This window comes from Strix aluco, chromosome 3 (assembly GCF_031877795.1).
Source record: "Strix aluco isolate bStrAlu1 chromosome 3, bStrAlu1.hap1, whole genome shotgun sequence".
Lineage (NCBI taxonomy): Eukaryota > Metazoa > Chordata > Aves > Strigiformes > Strigidae > Strix > Strix aluco.
In genome coordinates this window covers 9,772,454-9,792,538 of record NC_133933.1, presented here as the reverse complement: position 1 = coordinate 9,792,538, position 20,085 = coordinate 9,772,454, and the positions used below count along the sequence as shown (strand labels likewise).

At 47.2% G+C, this 20,085-nt stretch overlaps 1 long non-coding RNA gene across 2 annotated transcripts; it reads left to right on the top strand.

The window, feature by feature from the left end:
• The first annotated feature begins 1,020 nt into the window (after nucleotides 1-1,020).
• Nucleotides 1,021-19,653, top strand: LOC141920493 (uncharacterized). Of its 2 annotated transcripts, none has more exons than XR_012622355.1 (4): nucleotides 1,021-1,135; nucleotides 1,839-2,006; nucleotides 3,162-3,313; nucleotides 19,634-19,653. It is a non-coding gene; the product is annotated as an uncharacterized LOC141920493 (long non-coding RNA). The 2 variants fall into 2 exon arrangements; XR_012622354.1 differs by lacking the exon at nucleotides 19,634-19,653 and adding an exon at nucleotides 3,887-4,457.
• Nucleotides 19,654-20,085: the final 432 nt, after the last annotated feature.

Sequence of the window (20,085 nt, the reverse complement as noted above, 5' to 3'; positions counted from 1 at the left end):
CGGCCCCCTTCGGCCCAATGAGTCTTCTGAGGACACCGCCGCGAAGTGTGGGGGCGGGCTGGAGGGACCTCCGCGAGGCGGGAGCTGCGCCCTGGCCTGTCGCCGCGGCCAACCAGGATTGAGGGTTGGGTTGATGGGCGGCCCGGCCCGGCCCAATCAAAGCGGTGCGGGGGAAGGGGAGGGAGGGGGGAAGAAGCGCCTGTTCCCGCCCCCCTCCCCGGGAGATGGTCACGCTGGGAGCGGAGGGCGGGGGAGGGAGGGAGCGTGACTGGAGCCGGCGGGCGGCCCGGCTCGGCCCGGGGGAGGGGCGCGGGCATGCAGCCGGCCCCGAGGGCGGCGGGCGGGGGCGCCGAGCCGGCACCGGGGTGAGGGCGTGGGAGGGAGTTACCTCAGCGAGCGGCGGGGGCACCGAGCTGGCCGAGGCGGGAGTTACCTCAGCGAGCGGCGGAGGCGGGGGTTACCTCAGCGAGGGGGTGCACCGGGCCGGCTGAGGCGGGAGTTACCTCAGCGAGGGGGGCACCGGGCGGCTGAGGCGGGGGTTACCTCAGCGAGGGGGTGCACCGGGCCGGCTGAGGCGGGGGTTACCTCAGCGAGGGGGTGCACCGGGCCGGCTGAGGCGGGGGTTACCTCAGCGAGGGGGTGCACCGGGCCGGCTGAGGCGGGGGTTACCTCAGCGAGGGGGTGCACCGGGCCGGCTGAGGCGGGGGTTACCTCAGCAAGGGGGTGCACCGGGCCGGCTGAGGCGGGGGTTACCGCAGCGAGCGAGGCGGGGTCGGGCAGGGCGGCGGGAGGGGGCCCGGCGCCTCTGAGACCCCGGGGAGGGGAAGGGCTCGCCCCGGGGCCTGCCTGCGGATCCGGGAGATGTCCGGGGCGGAGAGGGGCTCGCCCCGGGCCAGCGCGCGTAGCCAAGGCCGTTTCCCGCGGGAGGAAGGAGCCGGAGCTGGGGCCTGCTCCAGGGGAAGCCGGGGCGGCCCTGCTGGCACCGGGCGGGGAAGGGAGGTGAAAAGCCTGAAGGGGCGGGGGGGCTGATTGCATCCAGCTCGGCTGTGAAAGCCTCGGCTTCCCGCAGCCCCAGAGGACCCCGGGGTTTGGAAGTGGGAAGTTTACTTGTGTTTGAGAGATGTCACGGCTCAAGGTCTGAATTATTTCCACCTCCCTCCCCCACCTTTTTCTCCTTTTTTAATTTTTTTCCCCTGACATTTTTAGAGAATAAACCGCATCTCGGGTTCCGGTGTGATGTCAAAATTTGACAAGATGAATGAAAAAAGTAATAGCATTGACAGCTGCGTTACAAAGCACAATTCCTCTTGTGCTGCTGGGGGGAATTGACAGATAGGAGCAGTATCAGTGGACTAAAAAGGCAATGTTGTTTTCACAAATGATTAATATTGGAGAAATTTATTTTAGAGTAGAATGGGGAAGTAATGCCCCCCAGGAGTTTCCAACAAATACTGGAGCTTTACTAAAAATTTAATCCCGGTAAAGGAAGTGAGATACTCAAATTGTGTTTCACCTCTTCATCTCTACATGCAAACTCTGAAACTAAGACCTGCTTTTTTTGCAGTAAAAGCATAAAATAACTGGTAGATAAGGAGATAATGCTATCAGAATAAGGGACTACACTGGCATTTTCCCAGGCTGCAAAAATACAGTTTTGTTTGCTTTAAAAACTTGTTCCCTGGACAGAGTGCTATAAATACAGGTTTTTTTTTTTTCTTATTTTGGCATCCACAGTAATTGAAGAGCTGAAAAACTATAACCTGCAATAATTTGTTCTTGGTTTTCACTTTAGAAATAGTGGGACTAATTACAATTTTCTCCTGCTTGCTTTTATCAAGATCCAGGGAGCTGGAGTGAAGATTTCACAGTTCCTCATTTGAAGCAGGAGTGTTAAATCATACACCAAAAAAATGGCCTTCAGAGTCATCTCTTCGACATCATCTAAGGCATCTTCCTGCCAGCTGTCCTATAGTCCATAGCCTCTTGCAAGAAATCCAGGATGGACGGTACTCAAATTGCTCTAATATGAAAGGGAAAGACAAATAAGACCAGTAAGGCCATCCTGTCAGGGAAAAAAAAAAAAAGTAAAAGAAAAAAAGTAGTGGCATACAGATTTAGTAGGGTTTGAGTGGGATTTTTCTTTCACTGAAGAGCAGAAGTGGGGTCTTATGCTTTCCTGCACGTCTAACGCTGGCACACAGTGAATTTTAAGAAATTAGCTATAATATTTTGTTAGAATGTTATCCCCAAACACTATGGAACATACCTGGCTTGATGCCTTCGGGCTTTCTCCTAACACCTTCTTCATTGTACTGAGGGTCCAGGGAGTTTCTCACATGCAGAATTCCTTGGGCAGTGGCACTGCTCTGCTCATCAGCTGCATAAAGCCATAAATCTTTCAATTCTAAGATAATATTGGGAAAATAACGTTTAATAACTACCCTGTTTCTTCAGTCTGGTTTGAAAGCATCTGAAGGCTTACCCACCCCAACTGGTGTGCTCATAAAACCTTGAGGATTTGTTGACTAATATTTCCTTTCCTGTTGGAATCTGCTGAGCTCTGCTATTGTAAATGCTCTTGCTTTAACTGCTCTTGGATTAGAATAAACTGAATCCACCCTATTGTTCTTTTATTGCATTTTATTTTACACACACTGCATTTTGCTTTCCTTCTGAGTGACTGGCTGTTTGCATTAAAATTTATGAATACAGACGTGCATTTTGTTTGGCACAGACCTGTCCATTGAAACCCAAGACTGTTACCTTGGTGCAAGGGATTAATTTCAGCTAATCATTGGAAATAACAAAGGATTTTTATGAGGAATCCCTGTATTTGAATTGATAGCAAAAGCAGGCAATTTACGATGGGTAGTCTTTTTTTTTTTTTTTCCTGCCATAGTAAGAGGTTAAAATACTTGCAAGGTTTTGCAGCCTTCAGCAGTGCTCACACACTGATTGGTGCTTGGCGACTTTCGAGCGCTGCACAGAAGAGGGCTTTGCATCAGATTCTGTGCAATTTGGCAAATAGAATGAAGAACAGAGTATTTACCATTCAGTGATAGAGAGATAAATATATATACACAGACACCCCCTTCAAAGAACCGAAAGGGGTGGGGATTTCAGGGTAGATTGTAATTTTGTAATCGTATCTTCTTTAACAGCAATATTCTGACCAAATTGAGACAGAAATTGAGCTCGTGAATTCGGGCACGATTGCTTCTGGAGGGTGAAAGTCTGTAAGCAATCATCCTGCTCTGCTGCTACAACCTTCTGCGGGGGCTCCGTGCGCGCGCTCCCAGTGACAGCAACCCAGGTAATATTTCATATCGTTGCGGTGCTGCAGCTTCCCCAATATACAGCAGTTTTTCTTCAGGGCCAGCGCTGGTGAGGAAGCAATTATATTAAGATCTCGGCTTTTACTTTTAAAATCTCAATTTCAGAGTTACAGAGAAAAGTTTGAAAACACGGCCAGCTGCCGAAGGTGATTTCTGTTTGAGGTGGTTTATTTTGGGTTTTGCGAGTTTGGTTGTTTAGGGTCCAGTGTTTAGGAGCGTGTTTGCTTCAGCTGAACTGAGCCAAGCTACTCTTCAGTTAGACTGTGTGTGGAAATTACAGCATTTCTACCAAACTGCTTCAAAACTTAGACAAGAATCAGCTCAGTGGGGATAGTTGTTGTCCCTGGCTTGGAAATTCAGTAGCTCGTGCTCTGTAATTCGTGTGTGGTGCAAAACTCCAGAGGAAGGTCGTGCATCTTGGGTTTGGCTCTGGCTTTACCTGAAGGTTTCCACAGCTGCTTGTACTGGGTTTGTGTGTCAAGGATTTAGTAGCGGGGGGGTTTGGGGGTGGCTTCTGTCAAGCTGCCAGAAGTTTCCCCTGTGTCCAACAGAGCCAGTGCCAGACGGCGCCGAGATAGACCCGCTGCTGGCCAAGGCTGAGCCCGTCAGCGACGGTGGTAGCGCCTCTGCAATAACATGTTTAAGAGGAAAAAAGCAAACAAACCATAAAGCTCAGCAGAGAGAGGAGTGAGAATATGTGAGAGAAGCAACTCTGCAGCCACCAAGGTCAGTGCAGAAGGAGGGGGCCTGTGCCTGAAGGGCTGCACCCCATGGGAGGGACCCACGCTGCAGCAGTTCAGGGAGGACTGTAGCCTGTGGGAAGGACTTGGAGAAGTTCGTGGAGGACTGTCTCCTGTGAGAAGGACCCCACACTGGAGCAGGGGAAGAGCCTGAGGAGTCCTCCCCCTGAGGAGGAAGGATTGACAGAAACAACGGGTGATGAACTGACCACAACCCCCATCCCCTGCCCTCCTCTGCTGCTGGAGGGACGGAGGGAGAGAAGTCGGGTGTAAAGCCCAGGAAGAAGGGAGGGGCGGGGGGAAGATGTTTTTAAAATTTGGTTTTATTTCTCATTGTCTTACTCTAATTTTGATTGGTAATAATTTGAACTAATTTCCCCAAGTCGAGTCTGTTTTGCTGAGATGGTAACTGCTGAGTGATCTCCCTGTCCTTATCTCAACCCACGAGCCTTTCGCTATATTTTCTCTTCCCTGTCCGGTTGAGGAGGGGGAGTGATAGAGCAGCTTTGGTGGGCACCTGGCATCCAGCCAGGGTCAACCCACCACGCTGCCACAGAAGTCACTAGAGAGAAAGAAACAAAGCACAAAAAGTAAAAGGAGCTCAGAAAACCAGGTCTGCTTGAGGTGTGTAGTGGGCCTGTAGCCGGGAGAGGTCCCAGGAGCTTGATGCAGCTCTCCCACCCTTGTAAAGGGGGAGGAATTCCCCTGCAGCCCATGAATTTGAGATTTCAAAGCCCAAATCAAATCAGGGTCTGGCAAGAGGGGCCTGACCCCTCCCCGCTTGCATCCACGTGCATCTCAAGCCGTCAGAAATCTCCCATCTACATCTTCCAGGGAGCATCAGAAGGTGTGTCGTCTTCAAGGGAACACTTGCTAAAAATATTCTTTCTTTTGAGCGTAATCGAGATGATTTGGTAGATAGTTTCACAGAAAGACCTCAGAGCCTGGCTTTTTTACTGCGCCATAGTTGTTTACAAAATAAGGTTGTTTAGTTAGTTGTTGGCCTCAGGGAATACCTTTAAAAACCTGCAAATGCTCACTTATATGTGAATAAAAGCAGTGAATTTCTTTCAGCTGTGTTTGCTTTTTGAAAACATTCCAGTCAATTAGATTAGCGGCTAGAAATGTTTATGGAAAGAATTTTAAGTCCATTTTAGAGGGTATTCATGGAAAGCAAAATTTTATCTCAAAAACACAGTCATCTTACCAGGTGTTAATTTATGTTCATCAACTCAGGGAATGCAACCCAGTATTATATGTCTGATTTGTTCAGGTCGTGTACCTCTCCTGTTTATCCAGGCTCTTCTCTTTTTCTGCTGTGCTGCTTCCTATTCCTCTGCTATGCCAGGGATGGAAAATATAACATTTTATTTGTTCGCTTCACACCTTCTGCATTTCCCTCTGAACAGAGGGCTCCTTTCTTGAGCAACAGTGAAAGTAAACCGCTATCACAAAGCAAACTTGGGGCCCTGGAATATAAAACCGCTCCCTGCAATATTTAAATTCCTTTGAAAACCATCCTCTGCCATATGTCTATAAACACTGTCCAGCTGCAACGAGCTTATAGATTCTTGGAGACCATCTGAATTTAGCAAAGAAATAACAATAACCGTGTGCTGAGATACAGTCAATTGACATTTTAAACGTTTCGCTTGGATCTTCAGATACTTTTTATTCTTTTTCTGTTGGCGATTGTTAGGTAGAACTGGGAGCAAAGGTATACTTGTGTGTAGTGTAATATACTTGTTTTTCTTAAATGAGCTTCATCTTTCCAAATAGTTATATGAAAATTATCCGGTTTATTACAGGACATACAATGTAATTGTGCAGTTTAAAAAACCTGAGATTTAACTTTAATGTCGTTACTACCATCACATAAACAGGCTAACGTGTGTGCTCCAGCGGTTTAGCATCATGTTCCTGATCCCTTCTCTTAGCAAATGACCAAAAGAGAAGATCCAGAGCTCTTGTTTCAAGAAAACAGACCCTTCTTTACCTAAAGGAAAAAAAATCTGTAATGATTTTTATTCCTAAAGCATGACATTTGCACATGTGTTTGTAAGCTTGCACCATGCTGCTTCTGTTGGTTAACGCATTTGGCTGTCTGGTGTCACTGTGTCCCCACACAGCACAGTCAAACACCAACTTTTCATGTAATTTTAAAACTCATATTAGTTCACTAATGCTTTGTAAGTACTTCTGCTCAAACAGCTTTATTGACTGGTTTACAAACGTTTCTGATCTAATACATGAATGTATAATGCGCCGAGTTGCTTGGATTATTCCACTATCAGAAACCATATGACATTTATTATATTAAAATACAATACTGAACACTTCACTCTTAAGTCCAAAGTCCAAACCACAGTTTAAATAGGTTCTTTTATTATTTTTTTCCTCACATTTATCATAGAAACTAGCAGAAATTTTACACTGGCCTTTTAAATGCCTAATGGGTGTTTATTTGCAAGCTTCTACAGCCAAGTGTGTTAGAAACATTAAGATTACCCGCACCACCAGTTGTCATCTGACTGCAGCCTGTTCGGGGCAAAGGCCTTATGGTTTTTCATGCTTAGGAATGGAGTGGCAGAACTGGAACACTGACAAAAATACAATAAATAATAGCAATGAACCAAGCAAAATTACTCTGTCAAATGCCAAGTGTCAAGTACTTGTAGCAGGGATGCTTTTTGTGTGGTCCATGAGAACAAGACTGAGTTGTAGGAAATACCCAGTGAGAACATTTTAAACAAGAAAACTGTAAGGTGCATGCAGACAAGCATAAATTCAAGCATAAATTATATCCTATGAGGTGTTTGTCCAGCTGGAGTTGCAAGTCCCTCAAAATCAGGATTTTATCATAGGAGAACTACCAGTTCTCCACCAGTCCTTACACATTGGTGCTGGCAGAAAGTGGGGTATAAATGAAAGGAACAATTTTAAACATATGGCAATCTGACAAAGCGTTTTTACATTTTAATTATGCTGCAGAAAGGTCAGGTCTGGATCTGTGTCGGTGGAGGGATAATTTGCTTTTATGGTTTATGAATGTGCCTCTCCAAAACTGAAGAATCGAGAACTGGAGAAGAAAACATAATTTTCCTGTGGTGGCTGTCGGTTCTGATCTGCTTTTAAAAAAGCGTTCCAGAGGCATCCTGAAATTTTACTGGCTTATCCCACATTTCCAGGGTGACCGTGCAGTTCTCAAGGCAGGGCTGGAGCATCTCCAAGTTGAGAAGGATGCAAAAACCCAGAGTCCTGGCTGCCAGTTGTGGCACAGTGTTCGGCATGCTGAGGGCAATCCGTACGTGCAAGGAGGCAATCCGAGGGGAATCCGGACGTGCTGATCCGCCTCTGAAAAAGGGTCTGTAGGCTTTCATCTCTACAGAGAGGTGGTGTGAGGAGGGAGGACAGTGGGTTAAGTGGCTTTTCAGTATCACACCGTGCACCCTCCAGCATGGTCAGGTGAGAAGGGGTACTTTTCCCGTGCCAGCACACTTCCCATCCCCTTTCCATCAACTTTTTTTAACCAGTGGCAGCCTGCTCACCTTAGCAGGGATAGCAAACGTCATTTTGTGAGACCTCTAAAGGAGCTGCATAATGATAATAAGAATTTTCTTTCTCTTACCCAATTTTCAGACCCCGTCCCACATAGTCCATAAGACCAGGTCACGACACAGCTCCCGGTAAGACGTCTTTAGCAAGAGCCTCATGCACACTGAGGTTTAAAATGTGATCAGAAAGTTGTAAAGGGATGAGCTTGTCAAGAGAAGGTGACATGCTCTTATTTTGAGGCCAAATGTTAAGCAGCATCCCCAAGTTCAAATATAGCTCTTGAATTATCTGTATCCTTTTTTAATAAGCTATTTTCTAAAAATAAAAATAATAATTAAAAAAAAGCACAATACATTAGCTTTGGGACTAGCCGTCTGCAGTTGGGTATGTGGTTCCTCTCCAAGGAGAAAGACCCAGGCCCTGTTATTTTTTCCCTTGGTATCGCTGCAAGCCTCAAACCCCCCAGGGGCTGGGGCTGGGATCGGTGCTGTAAATCCCTCCCCAGCAGCGGGACACAGCCCTGGAGCCTGCAAGTCCGAATAGATAAGCGTGGAGCAGGGTATCATACAAAAACAGAGAGGTAAAATGATTTACTTAAGGATAAGACTCATCTCTCCGGAGAAGAGACCCCCAACCTTTGATTGCTTTATCTCTGGTGCTGATGGAGGTGCAAGGAACGGAGGCTCTCAGGTAGGGCAATGGTTAATTCAATGCGAAAGCAGAAGGAAAATGTCTTGCTACAGATTTAATTCCCACAGTTATCCTCTCTTACCTCTGTTGTAAACCTGAGGGCCTGCATGCAGGCAGGAGTGTTTCTGACAATAAATATTCTGAAAATCAGCATTGTTTTGTTAAAAAAAGAATGAATGTGCACCTCCAGTGACCTCTATTTTTCACTTCACTGAAGTGATTATAAATGGCTTTAACTCTCCATCAATGCCTTTGCTGTGGACACTATTCATTGTTTTTACCTCGCTGGCCATATTCAGGTGTACCGAATTTTTTACTCACATTTCCAAATGCTGCCTTTGACCCGAGCTGGGGTGGACTGTGCTTCTGCAAGAGCGATTCAAAACTTATTGCTGTGGTTGTTCATGCTGAAGGAGCACCCAGGATTGACACACGGGTACCATTTCCATCCGTGTCTCAGCTTGGTCCTCATTGACTCACCCACCGGCATGGGAACAGGGCAGGGGCTGGAGAGACGCAGACATGTGTGTGACAAGGGTGCTGGAACGGGGGCTCTGTCCTTTGGAGAGTGAGTGTGGGAGCTGTAGCCTGACCCCGTGGTCAGGGAAGCATCAGAAGATGTTGTGGGCCAAAGTAAGGGTCAGGGCTCAGCCCGGGGATGGGAAGAGACACACAGGGAAGTGCTTGGCAGGAACTGGGGACATTTGCCAAGCTCAATAAAGAGGTTTCCCCCTCTCTGGGCTTTATCCAGCCCTGCTGAGGAATAGCCAAGCCAATGCCAGGAACTGGAAAATGAAACTCTGCAAAGACAGAGAGGGAAAAGAAAAAAAAAAAAAAAAGGGCAAAAAAAGAAAGAAATCCAAGCTGAAAAGCTGGGAGGAAAGAACACCAGAGTGAAAAGCTGGTGTGCTGGAAATAATTTGTCCAGCCTGAATCCACCGGGTGATTTTGATAGCAGAGGGGCAGAAACTTTGCCATGCTCGGGAATGTCGCGCTTGGACCCGCTGTTTTATTTACAGCCTTTCTTTTGCTCCCCCTCCTGCACTGAGCTGAAGCCAGTGAGCAAGACAGAGAGAGGGAGGGAGAAAAAGAGAGGCCGAGAGCCTTCTGCGGTCGGCAGGGCCTATAAATAGCCGGTGAAGTCTTCTAATACCAATAGGGTGCGTCATTATGGCCCTCCCCAGCTCCGCTCAGCAGCAGCCGTGCCAGCAGGAGCGGGAGCTGCAGCAGCACCCAGAGCCGAGCTGCTGGGCTTGGCACGGACAGAGCTGGGAGAGGGAGGCCAGGAGGTGCAAAGGGGGTAGCACGCTGTCAGCTGCAGCCTGCCTCGGGGAGAAATGGAGGGGGGGGGAATGAGCCACGCGTCCTCACAAGCCGCCTCGCCTTGCCCGGGCGTTGCAAAGCGTATTCTAGTTCTCGCTCTTGTGGCTGCCCAGTTGGCACTGGGGAAATGCCTCTTCCCGGAATAAATGGGAGTCTGAGGCCTGCATCTGATGCTGGGGGCATTTCTGAAGTCCTGCTCTGCCATTCACTCCCCCACCTTACTCCTCCTCACCCCATAGTAAGGGTCAGAGGAGAAAGAAGAGGCGATGGAATAAATTCAGTGCCACCAGCCAGTGGCACCATCCCTTCCCCGCAGGTTAAAATGTTGCTCTCAAAGGTGACTAAAGGCAAAAGTCTGAGGGGTGCTAGAGGGGATTTCTAGCCCCAATTTCCCATCCCTGTCACCACCACCCCATACCACTAGAGATAACCTTCTTGCAAATAGAGCTGCTGCTCCTGCCTGGTCTTTTTAAAGCACTGCTGTCTAATCCAGATTTCAGGGCTGGGGTGTTAGAGGACTTGGCGTTTTCTTTTCTGAGCTCCTGCTATTACCCCCATAGCAGCAAGCTATGGCAAAGCATTTGTTGCAAAGAACCCCTATCTAAGACAGTATAAAATTCTTGCATAAATATGAGGAGGACTTTTTGCACTAATTAAAAGGAGACTCCAGTAATTTTCCCTTTTTTTTTTTTTTTGCAGTACTGCTATATTTTTTGGTATAGCTTCATATCAGTCATTTCTCTTCTCCATCTGCTTCGTATTCCTTCATTTCTCCTTGGAAGGGTTTGCAAGCTCAGATGCAATTTGACGTATATTTGTAGAAGCACAGTTAATGGAGATCTCCTTATCAGACACCAGTTTCAGTGACTTATGATGCTACTGATAAAAGAGTGAGGATGGACTGGCCAAATACCACTGGTTTCAACCATTTCACAAAAGAAATTTTTCATTACGGAGCATTGTGGAAATTGCTCATGTCAATCTAATGGAAAGAAGTGAAGTAACCCGCTGGCAAATTCTTCCTATCTGGGTCTATTTGCTCAAAAATTGACCTGTTAAACAAGAAGATGTCAGGCTGACACAGGCAGATCTCTGCTGAGCCAATGCCATGAGATATGCTCCCTTTCAAGGAAGATGGTAATTTCTCCCAGATTTGGGGCTCTCTGTGGGGTCCGCCAGCGCTGCATCAATGTCCAGTGGAGGAATCATCTCTCCGTGAAATCATTCCACATCCAGCAACTGGAGAGCCCTTCAGGCATCCTAATTTCCTCAATTTCCCGAAGATGTTGAAGCTCTGGAGGAGTATGGAGTTGGCTAAGAGGAGGCACAGCTCTCTGTGGACGTTTGAACACCCGGCGGGTTTATCAGTACAAAACTCAGCACAGAGAGGTGGGGATGAGGATCTGTTTGGGTATCGACAGAGGTCACTGGCACTTAAGGAGCAGCATGTGGTGGGCTTTGCAGTGTCAGGGGAGACTGGAGTGCTTGCAGCAAGTGGTAAAATGTCACTGGGAGAGAGTGGGATCATCCCTGTGTAGCAACAGCTCACTCCCAAGCTGAGTGTTCGACTCCAAGCATCACTGGTTTCTCAGTGTGCAAAAAGTTTATGCTTCAAAATACTTGGTTTTGTGAGCATTTTGAAAGGATGGGTGCAGAACGAACTAGCGATGCTGCCTCCCACCCACCCAAAACCACCCTAAAATTCAGTGAAATGAAATTCCCGATGTGAAACTTCTGCCTGGGCTGACTTTTAAGAGGAGGCAGTGGATTTGGGAATAATCAATAAATTATTATAATATAATAACATTATGTTATCTAAAATACAATTATTATAAATTGAGCTCTGAATGAAAGAGCCAGGCCTACCCTCAGATGTGCTCTTCTGCATCCCTTCACACCCAAGCCAAGCTCCGTACAGGTTGCAAGAGCCTGGGATGGAGGTGGCTGTGCTCTGCACTGGGAAAATCCCATTCCTGTGGATGTCATGTCTTGGGTGCCCAAGTCCCACTGGCCTCTTGCGTTTTTCCATCCTGCTGGAAATGTCTCCATCACACTGATTTGGTCCCCAGCTCTGCTCTCAGCAAAACGCAACGGCAGCAAGAGCAGCCTCCCCAGGCAGACCTGTCTCAGTCCTGAGGAAGTCCTGAGGAACCCTGTTGCCCCATCTCACAGCACACTCCTGCATGTCCTTGTTAATTTGAATAAATTTGGGTACATACATCTTTTCACTGGGAAAATTAAACCTGAGACTTAAAAGAGGTTCAAAACATCTTTTTTTTTCTAACAGTGAGGTCCATGCTGGCAACAGGCTTGATACGAGCTGGGATCTACCTTTCTGAACTGAAAACATGAGGATTACTCACATGTTTAAAAATAAGCCCGTGTTGAAATTCCCTTGTTGGATTAAGACCTAAGCCCTGCAATTGTCACTTTTCCCACCAGAGGAAAGTGCCAGTGGCTTAACTAAATATACTGTCCGCATCACGGCCTGCCATTTCCAGATTGTTTCTCTTTCCCCTTTTACTGGAACTCCTCCACATTTCTGTAAGTTTATTTTACTTTTTGGTTGGTTTGCTTTTTTTTCATCAATTCATCACCTTTCCTGCTACGTCCCTTTCCCTGAGCCATATGTGATCTCTCATCCTGTCCTTTCCATTTCTTCCCCATCTTCCTCTGCCTGTTCGCCACCCATTGCTTCAAACTTGGGAGAAACTACCCAAACTATAAATGATGGGTTTGTGTCTCTTCTGTATCTAATGATATGCAAGTGCCGATAGAAGTTTTTTGGGGCAATTTGCTGTTAGGAATTCTCTCATGTCTAGTAAGAATTGTGCTGACAAGAAGCCATTTTCAGGACACCCAGCATTTGGGATGAGTCTGATGAAAAAAGTGGACTCGTGGCTTTGTCACACATGAAGAAGAAACTAAGAGCAAGAATGAGGAAAAGGCAAGGATTTCATCTAGTCCAGTGTTTTACTCAGTGCTTATTTAAAATGTCCATGAACAGCTTTTTAAGCATTTTGGTTTCTGTTTATTCACCTGGTCTGGTTTCTCTCTCCCTCTGCAGTTTTCCTTGCTGGAAAAGAAAAGAAGATGCTAAATAAAAATTAAAAAAGGAAGCAAAATGGATTATGTTTGAGAAAAACTTCACAGAAAACCAAAATGCTTCCATTAAACTGAAAGTGTAGCACGGAGCAGCACCCCTGCTTCCAGTATCCCGCATGGTGTGATCTGCCCGTGGGCTTGCTCAGGGACTTGGCCAGACCTGGCTACTTAGCTCTGGCCCTCTCCATCCATGGCAAGTGCTCAATCAGGAGCAGCACTGAAGGCAGCTTTCGCTCTGGTTGCCGGCCGGCCCTCGGCTTGCCAGCCTGATTTCAAGGGGCTTGAGGAGATCACGGGCTGCCTGGGTCCTGGGGAGCTCCCTCGAATGCCACATCCACCGGCTGAGCGGAGGCTGCCCACACACCCGCAGCTGCTGCTCGGCACTTGCTTAGGTCATGATCGCTCTAAAAATGCAGCAATAGAAACGTGTGGTGTTTTACTGATCACCCAAACCACCGCCACAGGAAAAAGCCCAGTCGTACCCAAGACACTCCCAGCGCAGGCAATACTGTGACTCCTTGGGACTCCCCTAGGAGATAGGAAGATGTCGGCTCATCAGCTTTTCCCTCAGTGGGACTCTTCTACCCAAAACCTTGGGGAAAATCCTTTTCTGTGCATTCATCTTGCATATTTCTAAATAAGATGGCCAGGGAGCAGCCTCTGGCCCCAAAGCCAAACATCAGGCTGGCTGTGTGTGCTCCCTGTGCACCACCCCATATACTGCAAAGGATTCTTACTATAATTTTTGGGGTTTTTTTTCAGTATTTAAAATAGCGTCATCTCTCTGTTGCAGCTTGCCAGCAAGAGGTTTTCATGGCATGACCGGGAAAGGGATTTTACATGCTCTGGGGGGTGGCATGAGGGTGTTTGGGTACAAAACCTCACTGGGATAACGTGGGAGGATGGGGGCCAGTGGTGCCAGAGCTCAGCCTGGCCACGTCCCAGGAGAGCATCTGCAGCATCTGAGCCAGGGAACCAGCTAACAGCCAGGCAGTGCTGCCAGGCCCAGGCCCCACCGCTGCTCCTCTTCCATTTCGCAGCATAGACACAGTCTTTGGGTCCTTGTTCCATCTGCTGAATTTGGTTTCTGCTGGGAGGATGGGACTGGAGGAGGAGAGAGGGACGTGTCAGGAGAGAGACATACACTCGAGGACTGAGTAAGGGCTTTTCTGTAGGAAAACTTCCTGAAAACTCAACTGGTTTAAAAAAAAAGGTGAGAGGATACCTCTATGGCTGACCCCAAAGGTGGCTCGCAGTGTTTCAGCTGAATTCACCACTTTATTTTACAAGGCATATCCTTCCTTAACACGTTCACCCAATCCTATCTCTAAAGTAACCCCTTAGCGATACTAAGACCAACCTCTCTTTACTTACTTACCGATACCAGCTCGCTCATCACTAGCAATGTTATGCTGCTTCTCAACTCCCATTAATTGCCAGCAGCAGCTCCCCCAGCCCATCCCCCTCCACCAGCAGTATTTCAGCCTAGGATAGAGTAGGGTACAGCCCAGGGCTCACACACCAGTCAGGTATAACTGATTATACAGGAACCAGCTCTGTCCTGCACCCTGAAGGGTTGATTTTACCAGTGCCAGGTTGTGATGTTAATTCCAAGACATCTCCCCTCTGCTGCTATTTATTTTTGCTGAAACGAAGAGGTTGTAGCCGTGCCTGCCAGTTCTCTGAGAACCTGCACTCTCAGTCCACCCCCGTCCCCCCCCCCAATCAGCTTTCTACAAAGCAAGGAGGTCTTTGTGTTAATATCCCTTGTGTTTTGATAGCTCAGTCAATATTTTGGTACCTTTAGGCAGTACCTATAAATTTTGACAAGTGTGCCGATGTGATAGACCCCTCTCGTTAGCTGACAAGAGACAGCCAATGAAATGAGGTGGGGTTTCATTCTTATTTTCTGATCATTTCTTTCCACGGCCCACTTTCAAGGGCTTCATTTTTCTGTTATCACAGCCCAATCGGCTACTGAGACACTATAACGACAACTGTGGTTTAATTGCTTCTCCAGCTCTGTGATATCAGCTCCGTTAGATGCCCAGAATTTAACGGCATGTGGGATATTTACCCATGTGCAAGGAGGATGTTAAATGCTCTTGAAGCACGATTACTTCTACAGGCACCTTGCCTGGTTGCAAATCCACTAGCTATGGTCTCGAATAGGAAATGTTAAGACACAAACATCATTTCTCATAATGCAGCATAAGCTACCCCCATCCATGTTTACAATAAATAGCCCTCTCTTGCTGGGAGGAAATAATTTTCCTTCTCTGAGCTGCTTTTTTTTTTTTTTCTCCTGGCCTTCCTAGCCGCAGCATTGATCAGTGTCTCAAAGAGGTCTTAATTTGAGTAGTTTCCTAATGCACAATATGTGCAAGATTAAGCATTTTTCAAAAATTTGCTAGTACAAAAGAAATGTATTTCACAATGAGGAGAACGATTGCCATTATAAATATCAAAGCATGATGATACCCACTTTGTAGTTACATTCCAAAGGACATTTTTTATTCAAATTCCCTCTTTTCAGGAGCTTCCCCTTCTGAAATTTTTCCCTGTTGTTAAGAAGCCCAAAGGGGGATTTTTTTTTTTTGTGCGTGTATGTGTGTGCATGGGAAGTTTGGCATAATTCATTCAGGATATTGTGGTAATGGGGTTATTCTAAGCATAAAACAAGATAATTTTCACGCCTTTTGGAAGATGTTCTCCTGTTTGCCTAATTTCAAATCATTTCCCTTTTGATGGGTTACTCCTGTACGTTGGGGCTGATGCGATGCTGTGTGTTCTGGACACCAGGGCAGCACGTCTGACCAGCCGGGACTGATCTTGACGTGGGCACCAAGCTCTTCTCCATCACCTGGGATAAGTCCCATCAGTCTGAGCAGGAGCTGTGGATAGGGCCAAGGGAAACTGAGGCGGCCAGTCTCCTCACTCGTTCCTCCCAGCAAGCCCACTCCATCGCCTGAAGGTCTGACAGTACCCCCCGAAATAGAGAGGGATATCCTGAAAATTTGGGAGGCGCTGGAAGTAATCTTTCTGGGCTTGCTCCCTCACTGGGCTGGGCGAGCTGTGATTTTAAGGAGTGCACTCAGATCCTAGTCTCCTCACCAAAAAGAGGAGGCAAACAGCCAGTGCCTGCTCTTACAAGGGACACATCCTCCGCTTCATCCCATCCCCTTCATGTTAGCCACTGTTAACCACAGGTTAGGTGCTAACATGTATTTATGGGCCTGGAAGTGCAAATAGAGGCCTAAAATCCCACTGACAGCACAGGAGGTTAGGTGCTGAACTGGCTTAGATGCTTTTGGACCCTTCCATCCCACAGCAAACTTCTGTCAAGCTCCTTGCTGTATCTTTAGAGACAAAATAGCCTTGGGAGTCTGACCCACGAGCATGCACACTGTGCATATGTGCTCTGCTGCATTAGACCCTGGAGGTGTAAGCCTTTGAAATGCTTTCCCTCAATTTGAGAAGACAACAATTAACAGGTGCATTGGGTTTGTTTGTGTTGTGGGGTTTTTGGTAGCAGGGGAGGCGGCTGCAGCAGTAGCCTCTGTGAAAAGCTTCTTGAAGCTCCCCCAGCTCCATTTTGGACCTGTCTCTGGCCACGGCCAGGCCAATTAGCGATGGTGGCTGCGCCTCTGTGGTAATGTAATTAAGAAGGGGAATCTGGGAGGAAGAGTGGGAGTTGTGAGGAGGAGTTGTGAGGGAGACACCTCTGCAAACATTGAGGTCAGTTGAAGAAAGGAAGGGGGGGGGGGTGTGTTTCGCTGGAGCAGAGACTCCCCTTCAGCCCATGGTGAGAGGGCAGGTGTCCCCCTGTGCCCATGGAGGTCACCGGTGGAGCAGATGCCCATCTGCAGCCCGTGGAAGACCCCACGCTGGAGCAGGTGGCTGAGCCTGAAGAATACCAGGACACCGAGGGGAGCCCCCACTGTTGTAGTTCGGTGCTGGGAGAATTGCAACCCATGGGAAGAACCCACACTGCAGCAGTTCAGGAAGAGCTGCAGCCTGTGGGAAGGACTCATGTCAGAGAAAGTTTATGGGGGACTGTCTCCCATGAGAGGGACCCCACGCTGGAGCAAGGAAAGAGTGTGAGGAGTCCTCCCCCTGAGGGGGAAGGAGGGGCAGAAACAACGGGTGATGAAGTGACCACAACCCCCATTCCCTGCCCCCCCTGTGCTGCTGGAGGGGAGGAGGTAGAGAAATCAGGAGCAAAGCTGAGCCCGGGAAGAAGGAAGGGGTGGGAGAAGGTTTTTTTAAGATGTGGTTGTATTTCTCACTGTCCTGCTCTGTTTGATTTTTAATTTAGGTGGTGGTGGTGTTTAAATTAAATTGTATTTCTTTCTCTTCATCTAACAAATCTGTCTTTTGCCTGTGACCATAATGGGTGGATCACCCCTCTCTGTCCTTATCTTGATCTCTCAGCCTTTTGTTTTATTTTCTTCTTCCCATGGAGGGGGAAGGAGTGAGTGAGCAGCTGTGTGGTGCTCAGTTGCCCTCTGGACTCAAACCATGACAATAACTGGCTTTTTCAATATCCCACTCCTTCTCACTATCATCCTGAAAGTATAATAGAAGTATACATGACTCTGATGATGATTTATAATACCTATAAACACTGCTACTCTTGCAGCTAAACCCTGCATCCCCCCCAATACATATGATTCTGTTATTATGGATATATAAAATGCACATGGCAAGCGAAACTCAGCGATTTCGGGAGCCCAGACCCCCCACACTCCAGAGTGATGGCGCTGCCCATTGTGCCAGGCGGAGGAGGGATGAAGGCTTGCCAATGGAAGCTTTATATCATCTCGGCGCTGCCCCCATGCTGCAACTGGCAGGGGACCAGCGCGGCTCCTGGCACCCTTTCTCGCTGTCTCAGGGCAGCTCTGATTTATGCCTGGCTCTGGTGGCCCTCCAAGGGCTGTCCCAGCCAGGGTACCGGGTGCTTCCCTTATTTCCTGGCTATCTCCCATGATTTCCACCCCAAGCCTGGTTTTGGGCAGAGAAGCAAGGATTGCTACACTTATATTTGGCGTATCTTGAGATCCCAGCTATACAGGAGGCTATAATCTTTATGGCAGACAAAATATTTGTTTGAAATACAAATTAATCAATAAAACCGCTTTTTGGTGGTGGAGCTGAGCACCTATTTCCCTGGCATATGAGAAGGGGGCATTCCCAGCTCCTGAAGCTTACAAAATAAAATACCACTGAAAATTTAACACCAAACTGTGAAATGACAACCAGAAGAAAGGCTTTTGTTTTCCCTCTCCTTTTTTCTTGAACTGAACAGTACCTAACTGTTTAACTTGTGGCTAAGGATTATTTATGTAGGGCTCTTGTGTAGGTAAAGCACCACGTCCTTGGCCCTCTGCCCATGTAGCACAGCGCGGGATCTCTCGTTACAAATTGCAGCTGTATAACATAACAGGAAACGTGGGGCTTTAAGTTATTCCACTGGAAAGATTAATTATTTGGAAAATAGTTATGCAGCAGCTTTGTGTATTTTTAGAGCAAAGGTGACCAGCACCATCTTAAATTTAAAGAAAGAAAGTCTCTGGGAAGGAAGAAAAAGAGGCACTTTAAAGAGTGGAAATGTTGTGGGATTATATTTATTTATTTTTTTAAAAACAATGTTTGAATCGTCTCCTGTTGTGGAAGGAGCAAAATCAGGCTCCATGAAGAGCAGTCCCAGCAGGGTGAGGGTGGTGGAGGAACGGGAGCTGCTGGATTCAAGTGGACTTTGACCCTCCGCATCTAAAATCCCATCCACCTGCTTGAGGGGAAGATGCAGGAGTCCTGCTGATGGGGGAGGCAGATGAGAAATGAGCTTGGAAGCACAGGCCTAGCACGACAGGTCTGGTCTCCTCAAAGGATGCTGCAGACAGCCCATGGGAAGACACCAGGTCCTGGGGAGCCTCTTCCCTCCAGGCAAACACTCTTGAAAAGGCAAACACAGTGTCTGGAGGGGATCTTTTCCCACAGGGCAGAGGATGGGGTGACAAGTGATACCTCCCACTCATGTCAGCCTTGTCCGCCTAGCTGTGAGCTTCTTTATATAGCTGAGTTCACAGGATTTTAATTTGCTCCTCTGCATGCGAGCAATCACCCCAATTAAAGGAAACCACTAAAACAGCAAACTCACTGCTGCAGTGCGTAGGCATGGGTGACAGCCAAGTTCTCCCATCGCCTCTGCGGATGCTTCCCGGTGACTTCAGAGAGGTCTGTGGCCAAAGCGAAATGTCTCACTGATTAGGATTCCTCTTAGCATCCAAATGTGCTTAAATACTGGAGCTCTCCAGAGGAATGTGGTTTGGATAAAGAAGTGGTAGTTATTTTTAGGCAGCACAATGCACCTCTCAGTAAAGTTTTTCCACTCAGACACTTAACCCGTGGCCATTTCACAAGAGCAGCTATCCCACACCTAACTTTGTGCTAACCTGGTCTCCTGGGGCTTTTGCCCACAGCTGTGATAGGGACCTGGTGGTCCCTCTCTGTTTGCTCAGCTAAAGCTGCTGAAACAAAAGCCCTAGGTGAGAAATCCTCCTGCGTGAGCATCTTGGCAGGTTTTGGGAGGAACCTAGTGAAGACCATGACTTCTGGCCTGGCAGTTGTGCTCCTGGACTTCTCTGCTGCAAGCAGGAGAAACAGGCAAGAGGTGCAAGAAGATCCCAAACCATGTCCATCATCCCTTCTTCAGTCAATGTGCAGGGGAAGCCTGTTTTCAAAGCAGACCACTTTACCCAATCTGTATTGGGCTACAAAAGGACAATTAATAATAGATTAATAATAGCAATAGGCTGTGTTCAAGGTATAAATGTCTCATAATTGGTGCAGGATGGTCCATTATTTTTAATTTTTATGTTCCAGGTCCTGGCAAAGAACATCAGATTAAGGAGGGACGTAAAGAAAGTTTCTTATAAAATCAAGAATGCCTCCTACGTAAGTAGCAAACTGAACAGAGAGAGCAGTCTCTTAACTTTCCAAGTTTTTTATTTCTGCCTCATTTGCTGCTACCTCAGACTAACCAAAACTCCATGTTTGTCTAATATAGAAAAACTATTTTTGCAGAACTCTTCAAGCCACAGTAGTTTAGCTCTACCACAATAATTCACTGCTCTAGTACAGTAAATGTTAATATATGAAAAAACCTGCTGGGTATAAAAAAAATGAGGAAATTATTTAATTTAATGCCTCTACATTTCAGTGCATTTGATAGAAGACAGAAGACATAGTTTTCATCAGCCAAAAACCCAACATAAGTGGAAGGCTGCTTTCTTCACTGTGTTGCGCCTCATGTGGTTGTTGTCTTTTTTATACCC